At 42.0% G+C, this 22,373-nt stretch overlaps 2 long non-coding RNA genes across 2 annotated transcripts; both read left to right on the forward strand.

Moving 5' to 3' along the window:
• The first annotated feature begins 2,600 nt into the window (after positions 1-2,600).
• On the forward strand, positions 2,601-3,005 carry LOC141621166 (uncharacterized). Its single transcript, XR_012532123.1, has 3 exons — positions 2,601-2,658; positions 2,765-2,878; positions 2,967-3,005. It is a non-coding gene; the product is annotated as an uncharacterized LOC141621166 (long non-coding RNA).
• A 2,280-nt stretch (positions 3,006-5,285) lies between these two features.
• Positions 5,286-5,767, forward strand: LOC141621167 (uncharacterized). Its single transcript, XR_012532124.1, has 3 exons — positions 5,286-5,347; positions 5,473-5,557; positions 5,678-5,767. It is a non-coding gene; the product is annotated as an uncharacterized LOC141621167 (long non-coding RNA).
• Positions 5,768-22,373: the final 16,606 nt, after the last annotated feature.

Below are 22,373 nucleotides of genomic sequence, written 5' to 3' on the forward strand. Positions count from 1 at the left end.
GATTGATGAAAGTCTACAAGGACTATACATCTAATCGGTATCGTCCAGGAAGGTTGTATTTTGAACGCGCTATTTTAGACGAAGCTCTTTCATATTGTTACGCTCATCTCTCCCCGAAGGAGTTGATTGGCGTTCCTAAGAATCGTCATAGTGACTGGATGACCGGAAAAGGTATTAGGGCCGGGTTGAAAAAATTGTGACACGTGAAATGTTGCATTTAGCACACATGTATGTGCTAAACAACGAAGATGAGGTGCAACCTTATATTCAACAACACAAAGATGAGCTCAAATACGATCACCAAAACAAGACCGAGAAGTGGATTGCGAACGAGCATACGAAGACGTTTCGAGTGATTTAGGAATATTGTCTTACGATTATCTTGATCAAACTGGTGATGACATCTCTCCTAGGTTACTACGTCTTGGTTTAGGTCCAAATGCCAGGGTCACCTTTTACAACAGTTTTGCCATTAATGGATATACTTTTTACATCCGCGAGCAAGATGAGGTGAGCACAATGCAAAATAGTGGTGTGAGTTCTGAATTTGAGGCAATGCACTTTGCTACTTCAAAAGATAAAAAGCCTATTTGGGGAAAATGCCTTTATTATGGTGTTATTCAGGAAATATTGGTACTAGATTACATTGATTTCACAATGCCTTTGTTTCGATGTAACTGGGTTGATAACAACATCCATTGTGTCCGAAAGGATAAGATGGGACTTACGTTGGTCAATCTGGGTAAGGTTGGCAATAATAAGGATGATCCTTTCATAATGGCATCCCAAGCTAAACAAGTGTTCTATGTCACCGATCCTATGGATAAGAAGTGGTCTGTTGTACTGTCTATAAGGAAAAGAAGGAGTAGTCCATCCGATAATGGTGATGATGATCAGGATGTCGTTTTTGAGGGAATGGATCGGTCTACCATCGTATCTTATTTCGACGATGTTGACACTGATCATGAGGACACTGAAAGCATCTATATGCGTGATGACCATGGTGAAGGTATTTGGGTTAACGAAGAAACTATGACATCCAAGAAACGTCCCCGATCCTGAGATAGTTCATCAGGACACGGTATGCATGCATCTTTGGTGTTGTCTTATTTTCTTGATCTTATTATTAGATGTGGATCTTTGGTGTTGAAATTGCTGAATAATGTTGCGGTATGTATTGTTACAGTTTGACCGTAATGGAATTCTGATAATTTTTAAAAAAAAAAAGAGGTTCAACAATAACAACGGTTATATTTATATTACCCGTTGTTAATACTTTCAACAACGGGTGTAGTACCTCTACCCGTTGTCAATTATTTTTTTTGACATATTTCATTTTGGCGCAAATTTGGTGAAAATATATTACAATGGGTATATTTTAACCGTTGTAATAAACTTTTGACAACGGTTTACTTTTATTGACCCGTTGTTATTAACATATAACAACGGTTCTTCTTTGAGAACCCGTTGTCAATAGTTTGTCTTAATAAAAAACTAATATAGAAACCCATACAGCATGCCATACACAAACACACACAACATTATTATTAGTTCAACCGTTGGTATCCTGAGTTAATTCTTCTCTCTTCCTCGCTTTTTACATTTCGTCGCCGCCGTTGCCCGGTTTCCGAAGCCCAGATTCCGTTGCCTTCCCTTATCATCCTGCTCGTTCTCTTTATCATCATCATCAACAGGTATGTTCACTTTAATTTTGTGTTTCGTCATTAGGGTTTTAAGACGATCATCTTGTTTCTTTTTCATGCATCTGTTTGTTTTTCGTCTTCTTTGTTATCTTTATCATCCCGCATCATCTACTTTACTCCTCTTATCAGGGTTTAGGATTTTAGAAGCTCAATCTGTTGTTTTAAATTTTCATTCCTATTAGGGTTTAGGGTTTTAGATAATACTCAGCATGTACGTTGTTAAGTTGTTCATTTCCTATATCATTCATATTTGGGTTTTAGGATTATCATGGGTGAAAAACGTAAAAGAAGTCAAAAGAATAATGAGCCTGGTGATAATAAGCCTGGTGAGAGGGGTGCTACGAAGTGCAAGAAAGTCCTTGCAGCTATAGCCGCTAAACAGCCGTTCCAAATAACATGGAGTGAGATGGGTTTCCCTACTGGTCCAAATGCGGGTCTTTTCTCCAGTTGGATTGGTGCTTGCCTATCCATTTAGATGATGTTAGAACTTTGAATCCAAAATTGGCGGAGTTATACTTGGCTCGTGTAAAGGAAGGCTTTATTATACTCGATATAAGCCATGATGAGTATTTAATGCATAAGGCAGCGGATGTCCACAAGCAGTGGAAGTGTGGCGTTGCTAGGGATTGGTTGTATGTGGACAAGGCAACGGGGGAGATGCGTAAGAGCCCACCGGAAAACAAGTGTTCCACCATCAAGCAGGAAGAATGGGATCTTTTCAAAAAGATGAGAACTACTGAGAAGTTTCAGGTTAAATATCCTCGCCTTTTAACGATTTACCTATCATTTTTTTAATTAATGAGTCCTTTATATAATCTTTTTATTATCTCATCTACTTGCGCTTTTATATAATTATTTGAAGGCCGTTAGCAAAAGAAATCGTGCTAACATTTCATGCAAGAAGGGGAAATTCTATGGTTCTCGAGGCGGTTACAGAAAGATAGAAGAGGACCTCGTAAGTAGCATGCATTATTGCCCTGTGAGACTTTATTTTTTTAATCACACTTGGACTTGCATTGATACACATTTACGTGTATAAATGTTACCATGTTAATGTGTAGGTGGCAAAGGGAGTGAAAGAGGTGGATCGGCATGTAACTTATAAACATGGGCACACGCCTAAAGGATCCCGGTCGTCGCATGACAAATATGATGAGGAAGTTTTGGCCAACATAGTAAGCATTATTTTATTAAGACGAGTTCATTACTAACTTTATTATTTTAGTCACAAATATAATTTGAAGTTTATTTAATATATTATAGGATAACGTATTGAAAGAGGTAGAAGAAGGGAAATTCACTCCCGGTGGTCGTAATGACGTTCTTGCTAGAGCGATCGGCCGACCCGAACATCCAGGTCGTTTGAGGGGCGTCCGTTACAGGTTGGAGTAACGAAATATTATGGGAAAACGCCCGAGATAAAGAAGAAAAGGAAGACTAAGTCCGAGAACGCCTGACATGGTAACATTTATTCTATTATTTTCATTTAAGTTCAATTCACATGTTATTGTTGGGATAAAAATTGCGGACACATTACATTCTTGGCAAGCGACTTGATTAATGGCATCCGTACTACTAAAATTTGAATCTTTTGAGGTAAGCTTTCCGAAGAAGAAGTGAAGATGATGGAGGATGTCATTTCTAAAGGGGTAATAATAAGGTACAACAGATTGGTGAAGAGGCCGCTACTACTTTGGCAATACATGAGAAGGAAGTATCGGTCAACGAGATTCAGAAAGATCAGGTACCTAATAATGCTTCAGAAGTTGTAACAACTAAAGCCGATCGTGTACCTAATACTTCCTTACTTTTTTTTTTTTTTTTTTTTTTGGGTAAGATCGGGGTGTGTTCACTGCCAACTTCTGACATGGTTAATTTTATTAGGTAAATAATGGGTCTGAAAAGGAGATGCAACTTGAGAAGACGGCTGATGGAAAACAAAGATACATCCCCTTCAAGTCGTTCCCTGTTTTCAGTAAGGTATGCATGAAGTGTTTAATTAGTTAAATTTATATGAATGTCAAGTTTGTGCAAAAATCGGCCCGAGACGAAAGCGTTTTTGCAAAATCTTTTGAATCTTTGAAGCGTTTTTGCAAAGATATAATAATGTATGTGTATATTCTTCGGGCCGTAAACAAGAGGCCATTATTCTGCCGACCCTAATAGAATCGAAAAGCCACATGTGCGTGTTGGCGGGGGTCTCGTAGAAAACAAATGCAGCAGCTGAAAGCGTAGTTCATGGCGAAAAACTTTTGCCGAATCATAGAATAGTAGAGATAACTACAGTCAATCCAGGCCATGAAAACTTTCAACCGCTGTCCCATTCGTGACGACATTACCATTCGGGAGATGCGCTTGGAAGTTTCATCCAATGGCCTCGATACTCACATCTACTTGGCGAAGATATCTCCACTTTGAGCAAATGGAAAGCAGTTGGGGTTAGAAGAAATACCTTTATATATATGTTACATTTTTAATTGTTGAATGTTTTTATATGTTAAATTTATATGTTATTTTTTTTTTGTAGGGAACAAAAAAGGCGGCTTTGGCGGATAAGCCTAAGTCCACAGACATGTCAACGACCTCGTCGAGACAACAACTTGATGAGGTATTTAATTAAGTTCTCCATTTTTTTTAAAAACCTCGCTCCCTTTATTTATATTTTGTCTGTATTTATAAGAAGCATGGTAATTTTGTGTAGGGGACAAAAAAGACTGATAAGCCTAAGTCCCCACCAGTCGTCTTACTCGCTACTACTACCTCATCATTGAAAAAGAGCAGTTGACGAGGTATTTAATTAAGTACGCTTTTATTTTTATTACTCCAACTGCTAGGATATGTTACCTTTGGATTTTTTATTATTTTAATTATCTACTACATGTGTAGGCTGGTGGTAGTAGCACAAAATCAAAGACTCATTCTTTCCGGACTGAAAGTTAGGAGTTTAAACTCCACAAAATATAAAGGGAAGGATTACATGCAAAAAGTAAGAACGGTGACGATGATGAGATCGCATGAGGAGGTCGGCCTTCGCATAGCCACCGAGCAAGTGATAGTTATTCCGCTCGAGGAGGATATTCTAGGAAATTTGAGCGCAAGCGCTTATATCATGGGATCGCTAGCCGTATAGGTGGCCTAGACCAGATTGATGTATCACACATATTTGTTTGGATGAAGTAAGTTTCTTAATAAATAATTTCATAGTCTAATATTCTGACTACTAGATAGTGTTTTAAATACCGGAATTAATATCGTAATAATGTAGGATATTGAAATTGAAAGTGATCCCCGAGAAGAAAATTCCATCTGATCTATACGGATTCCTGTGCCCCTATGTTTTATCTTTATTTATTCCGGATTTCTCGTTCGAACAACGGGTAGATTATATTGCTCAGCAATTGGCGACAACCAAGAAGCTGATTTTTGGCGCTTATAATGAAAAAGGGTAATAAACAAATTAATATTACGTTTCCCCCTACAATTGCATTTTCATACCTAATATATGTACTTGTTAATAATGATGATGTCTCTTGATGTAGGACTCATTGGGTGCTAGCAGACATCATGCCGACAAAGAAGAAAGTTTTCTGGTTGGACTCTTTACATAATCAACCAAGCGAGACTTTTAAGCACTTGATTAATATGTAAGTTTATAATACTGATTTATTTATAATAACATTTTCATTTTTTATTTATAGAAAAAAGCTCTTTCATATTTTTGCCCCTAAAAAAATTAGTTTCTGCCTCCTTTTTTATTTTTAAAAAAAAGGGCCTTTAAGAAGAAAAGAGCAAACGAGCAGGATCAACCCACGGAAGATTCTGATGTTGGCCCTGATTTTATTACGATAACAGGGGTACGTGCTCAAATACAATAACATTAAGTGCAAAATCTCTGTTTAATACTAATACAATACCTAAAGTTCAAGATTCTGATGTGAGCCTTCTCTCGTCTGTTTTTTTTTATGTAATAATAGGCCCCTCGCCAGCCAGATAGCATACAATGTGGATACTACGCTTGTCGGTTCATGTTGGAGATTATTAGGCGAAGATATCTCGTTATTCCAGACAAGGTTAGTAATAATTTAAACATGTGTTTATTACTTTTTTTAAATTAGAGCTAATGTTGTCTTGCTTTCGCTATATATATATATACCATGATGTTGCTAATGTTGTCTTGCTTGTTGCTATATATACCATAATGTCTTCTCTTTGTTTTTTCCGAAGATGCAATCAACCCGTCACAACAGATTGAGCAAAGTACTCAAGTGTAGATATAGACGAGGTAAGAGACATGTGGGGCAACTACGTCTTAGAATATATTTAGAAATGCATGATACTCAGAGTTTAGATCAACTTATTAGTAAATTTTTTGTTGAAGTTAGGGAATGATTAGTTCATGTAAATTCAACTCCTTGTAAGTATATATATATATATATATATATATATATATATATATATATATATATATATATATATATATATATATATATATATATGATGCAAATTTCTTGTTGTGGTTGAATTGAATCTATTGAGTTCGATGAACCCAATTTGTGATTTATCTTTTAGTCTTTGGTATATGGTCTTTCTTGACATATGCAGGTTTTTGAATGGCATGAAACAAATTTATTTTTTCAAAACATTAGGAGTTTGTAATAATGACGGTTACTAAAAAAAACCGTTGTGAATACCTTTCACAACGGTTAATAAAAATAACACCGTTGTGAATGACATTCACAAATACCCGCGCATAATATTCAACAACGGGTATTAAACATAAAACCGTTGTTAAAAGTCTTCACAATTTTGGAGGTAAAATTACAACAACGGGTATTAAACATAAAACCGTTGTTACTAAAAATTTCAACAACGGGTATGTACCATAAACCCGTTGTCAAAAGACTTCACAATTTTGGAGGGAAAGTTACAACAACGGTTATACATACGACAACCGTTGTTATATTATTCCCTCCAAAATTTTGAAACACTTTCCACAACGGAGCACACCCAACAACAACGGCTTTTAACCGTGGTGAATACTTTAGACAACGGTTTCCCTAAATAAGCAAACCGTTGTAAATACCTTCTACAACGGCCGCTTTAACAACGTCCGCTTTTTTATTTTACAACGGTTTTTACCCGTTGTTATAGGCTGTATCTGTAGTAGTGAAGGTACTTAGTGTTCGAAGGAAAACTGTACAGAAGGTCCGTAATAAGACCACTCTTGAAGTGTGTCGTCCCAGCCGACGCGGAGCTTATACTGACAGAGATTCACGAAGGCATCTGCGGACATCACATGGGGGCGAGAACGCTAGCCCACAATGCTCTCCGAGCCGGCTACTTCTGGCCTACCATGCTGAAAGATTCGGGGCAAAAACCAAGAAGTGCAAGAATTGTCGGATGCATGCTCCGTAATACATGCACCTTCCCGAGACCCGCAACCAGATTTAATCCCCTACCATTTGCACAGTGGGGGATGGATCTATTAGGACCATTTCCGACGGCCTCCGGAGGAAGGAAGTACCTGATTGTCGCCGTTGACTACTTCACCAAATGGGTCGAGGTCGCGGTACACCGCCAAGACCACGGCGGCCGTAAGAAAGGTGATTTGGGAGAACATCATAACTCGTTTTGGGCTACCCCAAGTCATTGTATTTGACCACGGCCGAGAGTTTTGGAGCGACATGGTGATGAATTGGTTGGAAGAGCTCGGTATCAAATTTGCATACTCCTCCGTCTGCCACCCTCAGAGCAACGGGCAGGCGGAGGCAGCTAATAAAACAATACTGAACGGGTTGAAGAAGAAGGTTGAAGATCTAAAGGGAAGATGAGCTGATGAACTACCCGGCGTCCTGTGGTCCCTTCGAACCACGGAGAAAGAAGCAACAGGGTACAGTCCATTCCACCTAGTCTATGGGTCTGAGGCCGTCCTGCCAATTGAAGCAGCGGTGTCGACGTTCAGAACGCAAACCTTTAACCCAGACGAAAATGAAGAAGGTCTGAGAGCCTCCCTAGACCTGGTCGAAGAAAGTCGAGATACGGCACGGCTCAACTTGGCAGTATATCAAAACCGAATGAGAAGAGCCTACAACCGTAGGGTCCACAAAAGAGACTTGAGAGTAGGAGATCTTGTCATGAGAAAGTCGGCCGCAACCAACAAAGGAAACATCCATGGTAAGATGACGGCCAATTGGGAAGGACCCTACATGGTGGTTGAAGAAATGAGGCCGGGGACATACCGGCTGACAGACATGGAGGGTGTGCCTCTAATGAGCCACTGGAACACAGACAACCTTAGGAAGTATTTCGTATAGCGGCGGAGGTGTCCGAGACCGTTGTGGGCACCCCAACGCGTGATTATATCTTATGAAGAGTGATCCAAGTTGTAGATACCTCATTTCTGCACCTTCCGCAAACCACCCGGTGATGATTGGACCGCATGTTTGGTACGCGGAACGATTTGTGACAATTCGTAATATTATCGTCAAGTGATTGCTCAAATATTAATGTCTACCTCTTAGTTGTCATCTACGTCCCGATACGGTCGTTTTGACAGTAATTAGAGTACATTCGGAGTCAGGGCCTAAAACGAGTCTCCATTTTCTCGATAACCGTTAAATCCCGAGTCGAATGTTGGAATGTTCCGGATATTTCTATTCCATATTTCATAAATTTTATCTTTTAGTAAGCAATTTCCCGTAATATTCACATAAGATATTAAGGAAAACCGAATTATTTCCGTCCTACCAAAACTCAAACACGGAGATCTTTCTTCTGCAGGAGGAAACCACTTGGGAACAGACGCAGCAGGTGCTGCGCCTCTTCCAAGAGACGCATGGGTGCCGCGCCTCTTCCTGTGCCCTTTTCGCATGTTTCTCGTATCTTTTTCATATCTTTCCGAGATTCACTTCCAAAGAGTCTCCGAAACCCTAATTCCTTCACGTGACTAGTATAAATAGGAGCTTTCGCTCCTCATATTTCTCGCGCGAGTGTCCGCCCTTCTCTTCTCCCTTTGCATTCTAGACTTTGTTCTTACTTTTTGGCGTCTACGTGCTTGAACTTTCGACCACGTAAGCTCGGATCCTTCTGAGTACCAGCCTCCCCGTTGCATGACCGACCAATTTGACCAACTACACCAATAATCAACTTAATTAATTAATCGTTTTCCTCTTACGAGGGCACTTTCTTTGCATTCGCGTCGAGCATCACTAATCGATATCTTAGTCCTTCTCGTTTCGTCAACATGTAAGTCTGAGGGTGTAATCTCTCTTTTATTTATTGTATTTACCTTTTTGTATCATCAATTGTAAGGTTTATGTCGAAAATACCATTAAAACCGATTTCTAAAACCATGCTTTAAAACCTCTTTTTACGGATTTCCAGTAGATAACCGTCGAGAAAGGACGCAAAGAATCGCGCGCCTCTTGAAGGAGCGATTCTGCTGCGCCTCTTCGTGAGGCCGCCGATTCTGCTTCCTTTCTTCTTCGCGTTAAATCTCTCGTTATTCGTTCCAAAATCCTTTTTTGTTTCGTTTGTTTGTTAATTCTTCTTCATAACAGTATATAATTCACATTTATATTATAATCATCATCGTTAATATGTTTTAATCATCATAAATCCGACTTAAATCCCAAATAATCCAATATTTGCGGGTTTTCGTCATTAAATTCAATTCCGGGTTGTAGAGATTCAATTCGTCAATATTGAGTTTCTGGAATTCGTCTTTGATATAGTTTACATCTGCTTATTCACATGTTCATTGCATATTCGTCATTAATCCATCATATCTAACCTAATTAATTGATTTAATTTGTTTGACTCATTAATATTTTTCACTTCTGTCATTATTCCATCTTGTAATTAATTCGTTTGCATCCGCAGTCTCATCCATGTTTTACTGTTTTCACGACTCATTCGCATGTTAAATAATCTATTAATCACTTTCATCCGAGTAAATATCATCAATCGATCATTAAATTCACCAATCAACATTAACAACTTGCAATTACAGCTTCACAGCCAGAACTGAACCAAGGAAATGCGGCGTACGCGCGCCTATTCAAAGGACGCACTCTCGCTTTGCGCTGTTTCTGGCCGAGTTCGTCCACGAACTCCGTTTCTGCCTTGACCTAGTTTAATTAGCTTACGTATTATTTGACTATTATCCGTAATATCACGCTAATTCCTGTTATTTCATTCTTTTATTCCTTTTTATCAAATTATCCGTTTTAAAGGTATTTTCGACATAAATCGCCTAATCCTTTGTAATTATTGTAATTTTCATTATTGTAATTTATAATTATTGTATTTCGTTTATTGTTTGTATGTTTTCGCATGTAATTGAACATAAATCCTACTTCGACATTAATTGCATGTTAAATTAATTGTTCACCGACTTAGTCTAATCTTCACATGTTAGGATTAAAACTTGGATGTTGCATTGCATGCATATAGCCGACGATATATCAAGTACGAATAACTTCCCTAATCATTAGTAAAGGCCGCTATCGAGGCGGGCGGGATTAGGTGTTCGATCAAAAGAGCTTCCTAATACGTACCCTCACCCCTTACTCCAGATATCTGTGAACACCCGTGTTCATTGGCATCCACGAGAGTCATTCTAGACATAGAATGCTAAGGGTAACGATTGCTTAGTGTTCATGTCTTTACTTTGTGTCTTGACATGGCACGAGGTATTCGAACGGTTCCAATTTCCCATAAAAATTGGTGGCGACTCCATACAAATGCAAACGCTTGTTTCCCAAGCGCCCCCGTGGCCCCCGCTGTCCACGGTTTGGCGACTCACTGGGATAATACACTTACGTGTAGCCAAGGGTGAAACTTGAACAAGGTTAGGGAATAGTTTGTACAAGACAATTGTCGGTTTTCATAACTCGGTCTTCCTAGACCGTTTTATTCGGCCTTCCTAGGCCTAACCCAACCCATACGACCAATCGTCCCGTCTAAACGGTCCTAATTCTTATTTGGGCCTAAGGATGGATAGCGATTGACGTCATCCATACCATGATGCTTACTCTTGTTTGTATCAAGGGCCTTCACTACTTGAGGAAATGGACTAGGAATCGGCCTTACTCTTATTTGGCACGAGCCTCTCCACAGACTTCGGGTTTGATGGTTCGGTATGGCAACCCACCCTTTAAACCAAAACCCTTTTAAATGCACTCAGCATCCCGTTATAATGCTTGTATAAATGTGTATACCTTACATGATCACCATTTCTAAACAAAACCATGACGATTTTTCAAAAAATCAAACCCATTTTCAAGCAAAATTTCGAAATGGGCTTTTAATTAGCGCAAAATCCGGTCAAAACTATGTCCATTTGTCGTGTCAAAATTCGGGCCACAAGCCCATTTCAAAACCTCACTTCGAGTCCACTCCTACAACTACACCATAGTTGACTAGGACACACATTTTCAAAGACCTTGTCTTACTTCAAAACTCACTCAACACAAGTGGCACACACCCACTTCACGAGTCAAAACATTTCTTCTTTTTAGCAAGTGTGTTAGAATGGTCGATCGTGTTTTGATTCGTCGCCGATCTCTTATCCAGTTTCCAAGATGCCCGGATCAAGTGATGAAACAAACTTCAACCAACTTCAAAATAGTAATGATTGAATCCTAGCCGCGCTAGCCCAAATGCAAGCTACTCAAGAACAAACCTATGACCGCCTTGAGCTCATCGAGGGCCGTATCTATGCCGTAGAGGGAAGGTTTCCCCCTCATGAAAGTGAAGTACTACGTGACTCTGACAACGAATCCAAGGATGAAAATCCTCTCATGGGGATGACTGTAGCTGAGAAAAGACTCCAATACCTAGAGGAGCAATTGATGTACCTTAAGGGTGATGACATTTATAGGGAGAACAATCGCAAGTATGAGTCCGTCAATTCCAAATTGCCAACTAACTTTAGTATGACGGATATCCCTAAGTTCAAGGGACACGAGAACCCTTTGAACCACATTCGGGCCTTCAAGGATTACATGTCTATCAAAGGCATCAAACCCGAGATGTTCTTAAGGATCTTTCCTTCATCTCTTGATACCATCCCAAGGCAATGGTTCTACTCTTTAGATCATAAGAAGGTCGCTACTTGGGAAGATGCCGCAATCGAGTTCTCCAAGCAATATGCGGATAATGTCGAGATCCAAGTCAACATGCGTACTCTAGAGGTTCTTACCCAAAATGACAAAGAAGGATTCACCGACTTCCTAAGTAGGTGGAGGAAGACTAGCACTCAACTAGTAGAACGCCCGGATGAGGCTACTCTTGTGGAGAAGTTTGTGGATAATCTCAAGCCCATCTACGCCAATCATTTGAGATACCAAAACATCAAGACTTTCAAACATTTGACCGTACTAGGGACAAGGATTGAAGATGACATCCGTAAAGGACTCTTGTCCAAAACGGTGGGTCGAGGATATCAAGGGTCCACAAGTCGTTCATACGGCTCTACTAGTAAGACCGATGAAGTTAACCTTCTTGAGCCATCCAAGAAAACTACCCCACCAAGGAAATTCACAAACCTTGGGGACACTTACTCCAACGCTCTAAAAAGGTTAATGAAGCAAGGTAAACTCCAACCCATTGGACCTACTCCCGAACCCGAAAGGAAGTCCAAGTTTTGGGACGAGAATTCGTACTGTGAATACCATAGGGGCAAGGGGCACGACACAGAAAAATGCTACAAGTTGAAAAACGTGCTTCAAGACATGATTGAAGATGGTCGACTCCCGATACCACCGGGAGGTAAGCCCAACAACACTCAGAATCCTCTTGGAGTTCTAGTGATCACAAGTGATGAATCTAACTTAGATTGCTCACACCTTATTTCTCCCATCGAAAATGAAGTTCATGCAATCGAGAATGAAGGGCTCTACTCTACTATCTCCCCTACCATTTTCGACTTCATTACATGGGCAAGGAGTGTGGATAGACAAGTTTGGGAACTAGAAAACATGGTAACAACTTTACGCAATCCCAACGCAACACCCGAAGAACATGTGCCACTAATCTTCTCTCAAAATGCCACTATGCAAGAAATAATCATCGTGGTTGATAAACTAGTCGATCAAATCATACGACTAGAAGATGATATCATGAGAATGAGGGAACTAGCTGCAGTCAATGGGGTTTGGGCCGATGATGATGAGGACGAGTATCTCATTGAAAACTCCCTAGTCAAGGAAATAGTCCAAAATGGTGAGGACCAAGATGTGGACCACCTAACTCGTTCGGGTCGTCCATATCAAAACACTACTCAAAACGGTCCAACCAACGTTGTCACACCAAATGACAACGAAGATGACTCCACTGATCATTTGCTCAAGCAATTACAGAAGACAAAGGCTGATCTTTCAGTCTGGCAATTAGTAGCAAGCTCATTCCCACATCGCCAAGCTTTACTGCAAGCTCTGGCCAAGCTAAATGTAGCGCATAACTCCACTCCTGAAGATGTAGTCAACTTGGTCTTCCAAGAATCACCAAAGCTAAGTAATCCTATTACTTTCTCGGACAACGATTTGCCACCTTTTGGCGCTAATCACAACCTTGCTCTATACATCACTGTCATTTGTCTAAAGAAGAATGTGCCAATGACCTTGGTGGATGATGGCTCCGCGGTCAACGTCATACCCCTCAAAACGGCATACAAGCTAGGCATGAAAGAGTCGGATTGGACCCCTACCAATCAAGGTGTGCGTGCATATGACGGTACATGACGAAAAGTAGTAGGACTTGCTAATTTAACCATAGCCACAGGACCAATTGAACGAAAGGTTAACTTCCAAATAGTGGACATCGAGGCTTCCTTCAACATACTTCTGGGAAGGCCATGGATTCACGCTTCCAAAGCAGTAACATCCACCCTTCATCAAAAGATCAAGATCCCACTAAATGGCAAAGTGGTGACGATCACTTCGTCACCCATCAAGGCAATAATCGAAAAACAATCAAACAATCAAGTCCTTGCAGATCCTATATACGAACTTGGGGGCTTCCAAAGTGTAAGTGTCATAGAAAGTGAGTTGGCACCCTTATACTATAATCCCTACTCCAACTTGGTGGTCAACCACATACTTAAAACCCAGGGATACTTCCCTGGAATGCCTTTGAACCCTCTTCGGAAGAATACCTTCGCACCATACAAGGAAGGCAACTCAACAAGGATACCACTTGGACTAGGGTACAAACCCACAAAAGAAGAGGTTCTCGAAATGCTTGCCCAAGTCCAAAACCGCAAGCACGTAGGAGTCCAAATGAGGCCATATCTCCCTACTTTAAATGGGTACTTTGTTCAAGAAGGAAGTCTAGAACTCTTTCACGGATTTCCCGAACCTTGGCATTACCTCGAGAGGAAGTTAGCCGGAATCGAGATCTTTCACGATTGCTACTTCATCCCTTCAGAAACGGTTCCTACCGTCAAAACCCGTCAAGCACCTTGCTTAGACGGACAAGCCGTTAGCCTATTGTTTGGAGAAGATCGATTCGTTAGGGCCGCGCAGGATGAGATCATTACCATGATACTTCAAGACGATCGCTTCAACCCCACCACGTTGATCACAGAAACCGACGCGAAACAGCAAAAAGGATGGAGAAAATCTATCAAATGGACCAACAATCAAGGAAGACTCTTCAAGCTCACCACTGGAGAAGGAGAGATATTCAAGGAGAAACGGAAGACGATGAGTTCGAGTCGGAGTCGAGTCGAGTCGGAGTCAGAGAAGTCATTAGAGAGTCTACTCCTCTGTCGTCATCCCCACTCCCTTCGTTTCTTCTAGCTTAGTCTCGAGTAGTCATGTAGTTCGGGAAATGCCCCAACCATGTCCCTTTGCCGCCACCGACCATGGATCGGTTGGCTTCTTTGTTTCAACTTTACTCAAATTTTAATATGAATAAATCAGGTTCTGCTTACTCTTTGTGTTATCTTGAGTGCAATTCTGTTTACGATGATACTGAGGATGACCAAGACCCAGACTCAATCGAAATACCTCCCTACGTCGCCAAAGAAATACTACAGGAAGGGGAAGGGGAAGGGGGACCAGTAATAGAAGACACCGAACCCATCAACGTAGGAATCGAACTAGAACCCCAGGAACTTAGGATAGGGACTACCTTGAGCTCTACCGAAAGGGCCGATTTCATAAACCTCCTAAATGAATTCAAAGACGTTTTCGCTTGGTCCTACAAAGATATGCCAGGGATCGACAGGGATATCGCTGAACATAGGATTCCGATTAAGTCAGGTTTCAAACCTGTGAAACAGAAGCTTCGACGAATGAGAATGGAATGGGCTTTAAAGATTAAGGAAGAAGTTGACAAGCAATTCAAAGCCGGGTTCATCAAAGTTTCCGAGTATTCTGACTGGGTAGCTAACATAGTACCCGTACCCAAAAAGGATGGAAGAATCCGCGTTTGTGTTGACTTTAGGGACTTAAACAAAGCAAGTCCAAAAGATGACTTCCCTCTACCTCACATCGACATATTGGTAGACAATACTGCGGACCACGCATTACTATCCTTCATGGATGGGTATGCGGGTTATAACCAGATCAAGATGGCCATGGAAGATATGCATAAGACCGCATTTGTCACCCAATGGGGAACCTACTGCTATACGGTAATGCCATTCAGATTGATCAACGCCGGAGCTACATATCAACGCACCGCAACTACACTCTTACATGACATGATGCACAAAGAAGTTGAGGTATACGTAGACGACATGATTGTCAAATCAAAGGAAAGAGAAGGGCATATTGCGAACCTTCGCAAGTTCTTCGCAAGGCTACGAAAGTACAACATGAGGCTCAATCCTCAGAAATGCACATTCGGGGTAACATCTGGCAAACTCCTGGGATACGTCGTTAGTCAAAGAGGTATAGAAATAGATCCTTCCAAAATCAAAGCTCGGATCGAAATGCCACAACCTCAAACGAAAAAAGAAGTCGGAGGATTCCTGGGAAAAGTGCAATATATAAGTCGATTCATATCGAAACTTACGATGATTTGAGAGCCTATCTTCAAGAAACTCAAGAAAACAGACCACACCATGTGGGATGATGATTGTCAAAAGGCATTCGATCGAATCAAGGAGATATTGGCTAAACCACCAGTGCTCATGCCACCACAACGAGATCAACCTCTTGGTTTATATCTCACAGTAACCGAAACGGCCATGGGTGCCATGTTGGCTCAAACTGTAGGAAGTGAAGAAAGAGCTATCTACTATCTTAGTAAGAAGTTCTTGGAATACGAGTGCAAATACTCGCAACTCGAAAAGACATGCCTCGCTCTTGTGTGGGCAACGAAGAAGCTACGCCATTACATGCTTAGCTACTCCGTCAAAATATACTCCAAAATGGATCCGGTCAAATACCTCTTCGAGAAACCCGTCCTCAACGGACGTCTGGCAAGATGGACCTTGATGCTCTCAGAATTCGACCTCAAATACGTGCCACTGAAAGTTATAAAAGGTCGCGCCGTCGCCGAATTCTTCGCAGAAAATCCTATCAATGACGCACAAATAATAGATACTTGGTCATTTACGCACGAGGATATACTCCAAACCGATGTAGACTCTGGGGACTGTACTTTGATGGAGCATCAAACTTAAGAGGATTCAGAATAGGAGTGTTGCTCATTTCTCCTGAAGGCGAGCATACACCAATTGCTGTCAAACTCGACTTCGAGGTGACAAACAATGCCGCAGAATACGAAGCTTGTCTCATTGGGCTACAAGCAGCAGTGAGCTTAGGCATTAAAAACCTCCGAGTACATGGGGATTCATCACTGATCATCAACCAAGTTACAGGATCTTGGAAAATCCGAAGCGAAAGCCTCGCACCTTATCAGGCTAGGATAGACCAAGTCGCTCAATTCTTTGATCACGTAACCTACCTACACCTACCTCGGGAGGAAAATCAATTTGCAGACGCTCTTGCGAAACTTGCATCTTTGATCAATATGCCAGATCACATGATGGAAATGCCTTTGTGCATCGAACGACGGTCAGAGCCGGCCTATGTCCACCAAATCACCGATGAAGAGGAAATCGCGCAGGAACCCTGGTTCCAAGCAATCCTGAATTTTAAGCTTAATGGTACATATCCACCAAATATGGATAAGAGGGGACAACGTGCTATACGCCTACTAGCTTCCCAATACATTCTCATGCAAGGAGAATTATACAAAAGAACACTACCTCTTGGTGTAGTCCTACGTTGCCTCGATCATTCACAGGCACGAAAGGTGATGGAAGAAGTCCACGACGGAGAATGCGGTCCTCACATGAGTGGGCCCATGATGGCAAATAAAATCACACGTTTGGGATATTATTGGACCACAATGGAATCCAATTGCATCAAATACGTAAGACATTGCCACAACTGCCAAATCTTCGGGAATGTGCAACATGTCCCTCCTTCATTACTCTATACAATGACATCCCCTTGGCCATTTTCTGCATGGGGAATTGACATAATCGGGAAGATAACCCCAGCCGGAACAGGAGGTCACTGTTTCATTCTAGTAGCAATCGATTATTTTACCAAATGGGTAGAAGCGGCTTCCTACACTGGTCTTACAGCTAAAAATGTGGCAAAGTTCATACAAAACAACATCATCTGTCGGTATGGATGCCCACATGAGATCATTAGCGATAACGGGTCACATTTCCAAGCTGAAACCGAGCAATTGCTAGCCAAATACAAGATTAAGCATCACCACTCTTCGCCCTATAGACCACAGACTAACAGCGCGGTAGAGGCGGCAAACAAGAATGTTGTCACAATCCTCAAGAAAATGATTGACAACTATAGAGATTGGCCAAGCAAGATACCCTTTGCTTTATGGGGGTATCGTACATCTGTCAGGACGCCCACTGGGGCTACTCCTTTCTATTTGACCTACGACATGGAAGCTGTACAACCAGTCGAGCTAGAAATACCATCCTTGCGTATTTTACTAGAAAGTCAAATCCCGGAAGCCGATTGGAAGAGGGATAGATATGAAGAGCTCATCCTCCTGGATGAACGTAGGCTACGCGCCTTACATAATGTCCAAACATATCAAGCTCGTATCAAACGAGCTTTCAACAAAAGGGTTAGACCAAGAAACATCAAAGAAGGAGACTTGGTGCTTAAATCGGTTAGAGCTCTTTTACCTGTCGACCCACGGGGAAAATTCAAACCTAATTGGGCCGGACCATTCCTAGTCAAATCCATACTCCCAGGGGGTGCGGTTAGGATCACAGACCTAGATGGGAATGAGTTTTCAAACCCAACAAACCTTGACCAACTGAAACGATACTATGCCTAGAATAGGAATGAAAACGCGCCTCGCGTAACCCCACGTGTCGCTCTTGTGGCACTAAATAAACGGCCCCTGGCCAAGCTGAAATAAGCTAATGTCACTATGCTCTTGCATTTTGACAAATTTGTCATCCTCGTATCATCAAATAAACTAAATTCGCACCTTCAGAGTAAGCAAAAGCTCATGCTTCTTTTCTAAAGTTCATTACAAGCTCTTGCTTAGAACACTTATTCTTTTACATTTACTCGAACTACGCGCAAGGGTTTGATTTCGCTTCTTAAGTGAATACATAGGCAATTCTTCACGGGATTCAACCCATTATATCTAAAATGTAAATAGAAGGACATTTGCATTGCATTTGAAATTCGACAAGAATAATAAATAGAAAATCACAACGGTTTCATAACCACTTAACCTTTTTATTTCATTCATTTTCTAAATAATAATAGTACGCTACATAATAAAAATAGAGTAGGCTAGGATTCTAAAAACCCCACCTTTTTATTACAACAATGATAATAATAATAATCAAATAATAAATAAAGACTCGGGCTATTCCTCCATCTTCCCCTTACCCTTGTCATTCTTGTCGTATTTCTTGTCACGGCCTCGAGCCGGACGCTCTTGCGCCACTTCAGACCTAATCACCAACGGTCTTTCTCGAGGCCTAGCTTTTCCATTCTTGCCAATCACCATCTCCGCGACAGGAGTAGTCTTCGGTTTCTTCGAAGGATGAACGACTTGAAACCCGGCTTTTTCTTCTCCCTCTGTCAGATGCTTCTCTTTCTCTTTTTTCTCCCTCGCGCACCTTGTAGTCGATGGGCTCGCGTTCCTCAACTTCTCGCGCTCTTCCGGAGTTGTAGCCTTTCTCCACCTCAGATAAGAATCCGACACCCATAAAGCATTGGCGGAGAAAGTCAAGAACCACATGTTTCTTTGGGCCCATTTGATAGCCCACTCTCTTCGGCTCTCTGTAGTAAGCGCCATAGCAGTCTGCGGGACGGTATCGAGCCTTGGTATCGTCTGTTTCAGCCCGACTTGTCTCATCAGCCTTTCCGGGAAGATGCACACCATAAACTCCAATCCGGGAATGCGCACCGACCTAGTGGGATCCAAAGAAGACACTCCAGTGACGGACTTGAGGTGCCACCACGGAACGACCCACCTAATCAACGGGCCATCATCACTCTTCAGCTTGTTCTTCCAATAATCGCAGACCCGGGTGAAGTCCACCATGTACAACCGCGTCCTCATCGCAATCGAACGGGCATGATAGGAAAGCGCATGAACTGGGGGCTCGATCAATCGGAGCCGCTCCATAAGCCAAACCTACCAAAAGCAGGTATTAGACATCAAAAAAAAAAAAAAAAAAAAAAAAACGAAAAGAAAAGGTGTCTTTTACCTGCAAAATTACGGGACTTCCCAAGAACGGCAGATCACGGTTGGATTTCCTATTATCCAAACCCAATATAATCTCTCCTAAGCATAAGCAAGCTGGGCTCCTGCGCAGCTCCATCTGCTCAACAAGGCCCAAAAGACGGGGATCACCTCTCAAGTCTTCATCAACATGCCCTTGGAAGACCTACACATGCAACAAGCAAAAGCCAAATGCCCTCCGCCTAGCAACATGAGAAACGGTGGGGTCAGCCCTGTTGATGAATCGATCTATGAAATCCAGCATTCTCACACCTTTTGAGGTAACTAGACGGTCCACCTCAAGTCTAGTTAGTCCGAGCAAATCTCTAAATTTGCTTTTGTACCCTTGAGAAGTAGAAGGAATGGCAGACAAATGTTCGGGGTCCCATCCACCAATAGCAGCGATTTCTTCAGGAAAGGGGCAAATATCACCTCCAGGGAACACAAAAACGTGGTAGTTCGGGTCCCAGTAGTCAAGGCAAGCATCCAAGAACGGTTTCACAACCTTGATGAGTTTCAAACTCAACAACGATCCAAAATTATAAGAACCAATATCATGCTTCTCCATATTTGAAAACTCGTTGGTCCATTCCTTCAAGCGGATCTCCAAAGTATTCATGATGAAGAATTTGTTTGAGAATTTTATGTATTTAGACAAAGATGAGACGGAAGATTTGTGTGAATAAACGCTCTATCGACGTTTCTATTTATACTAATTGCTTTTTCCAAATATCCGTCAGAACGGAACAACCTGGGAACAGGCGCAGCACCTGCTGCGCCTCTTCAAAGGGACGCAGCTCATGCTGCGCCTCTTCCTCAGCTTCACTCCTGTGATTTTCCGCGTTGGATCTTTCCTAATTCCATAACGAATAATTTTCTATTCCTACGGGTTATTATTTTGGTAAATACGGGAAGATTACCATGTTTCAGGTTTCCTAATTTCGCGGGCACGCATTTCGAGGCGACATCGACATTTCTGCCGTTATATCACACATGTGCACATTTTCTTTTAAGAAATAAATTTCATTTTCATTTTTAGGAAATAAATTTCATTTTCATTTCTAGGAAATAAATTTCATTTAATTCGTTTATTTTAGCGAATCTCAACATGTATATATTAATTTCTATTTCTTCACTTCATTTCTACATTTCTAACTTATAAATTTCCTTTTTTCTTTTTTTTTAGGGGGTAACCCTCCCTACCGTCCGGTCATTTTCGGCGAAATTTTTGCATTTTTTTGCATTCTCTCGAGTCTCTCATTTTGCGCTAATTAAGGCCACATGTATATACAAATGTACGTTTTGCATGTTTTCTATGTAATTTCCGGCAACATGACGGCATAAACCGTCACCTACCAAACCTGTTCGAAACTAACCTGCAGGTACAAGCAACACAATCCAGCAGCAAAGGCGCTCAGGCCATCGTATATATACCAAATGAAGGAAATGTACAACAAACTGGGGGGCTCGAGCCCCAAACAAAGTCCAAAAATGTTAAAAATCAATGTACAAATGTGCAAAATACGACAAAAGCTACACAAAACTACCGCTGGGCGCCCTCCAACTCTGCAACTCTCGCCATAAGAGCGGCGATCTCGGCATCCCGAACCTCGAGCTCCCTCAACACGCGAGCTGTCTCCTCCCGAGACTGGGTCAACTTTTGCTCCAGCCCGCGGTCACCCTGTAAACAATAAATTGGCTCATGTCAATTGTTTCAAGCGAAATCAGAAAATCAAAAAAATCAAAAATGAAATAGGTATAAGGTTCATACCTGACGACCTCGACCGCCGACAAGCGCCTCGACTGCAGTAGCTCGCAGCCGGTTGGCCACCCTCCATAACGCCACAAACCGAGACGGCGCAACCTGCATTTTCAAAAAGAAATTCTCAACACATTAACAACTCAATCAAGTGTGTTCTTACACAAAAGGTTATACAAGTTAGAGGCTCACCCTCCGAATCGATCGCCGATCGTCGAGCCAAGATCCGTCACAGCTACGTCAAAGTCACGCAGCTCGGAGATCGTCGTCCTCCTGGTCGCGTCAGTGTACTCAAGGGTCTCCGGGTACTCTGGGGGCTCGATGCCCGCCGCCTCGACCTCCTACAAAGATAAATGGTTCTCATCAATCGATGATCTTTCATCATGATTCTCAAAAAAATCAAATCAAAAGGAAAAATAAAAGATACTCACCACCACCAGCCAGTACGCCAACCTCCCGTAAAGGAACGCCGAGTAGTCCTCGCCAAGGAGAAGAAGGTCGTCGCCACTAGCACCAGCCAAGTCCGCCTCCCTCTCAGCCTCAGAAGGCTCCCTAAACATCGTCCTGGGAGGATCGACGGGAACCGTCAACACGTCTCGTGAGCACTGACGAGCCAAACGCTCGCCCAAGTACCACATAGGACCCATCGACGTCCTCAACAGCAGTCGGCCCGAGCTCCTAGGTCGAAGGACCTCAGCCACAAAAGGAGGCGCTCCAGCGTACTCCGCCCAAGGTCGGGGCACCCACTGAGACAAGATAAAAAGGATCATTCCTACGATCAATTAAAAGCAAATATAAGAAGCACGAGCAAATATAAGTGGGATACTCACGCTACTTAGCTGAAGAGCGTTCACGTCCCGCCGATAGACGTTGTGAGAAGAACGCTTGCTCTTCGTTCGGCACATCACCCAATCCCTCACCACGGGATAGGCCCTCTCATGCGGCTCCGTCCTCTTAGGCACGAGACTCGGGAAGTAGGAGTACACCCACGCCTGTAAAGCAAAATAATCAATGACGATCTTTCGTGATTTAATAAAGAAAAGGAATTTACTTTGGTCTAAAGGAAGGTTCATACCTCCAACAGTAGTCCAGGTCCGACAACACCAGGAGAAGTCCCCTTCTCCATCAACTCCGGACGAACCATGGCCCTCATGAAGCGG

This window comes from Silene latifolia, chromosome X, assembly GCF_048544455.1.
Source record: "Silene latifolia isolate original U9 population chromosome X, ASM4854445v1, whole genome shotgun sequence".
NCBI classification, from domain to species: Eukaryota; Viridiplantae; Streptophyta; class Magnoliopsida; order Caryophyllales; family Caryophyllaceae; genus Silene; species Silene latifolia.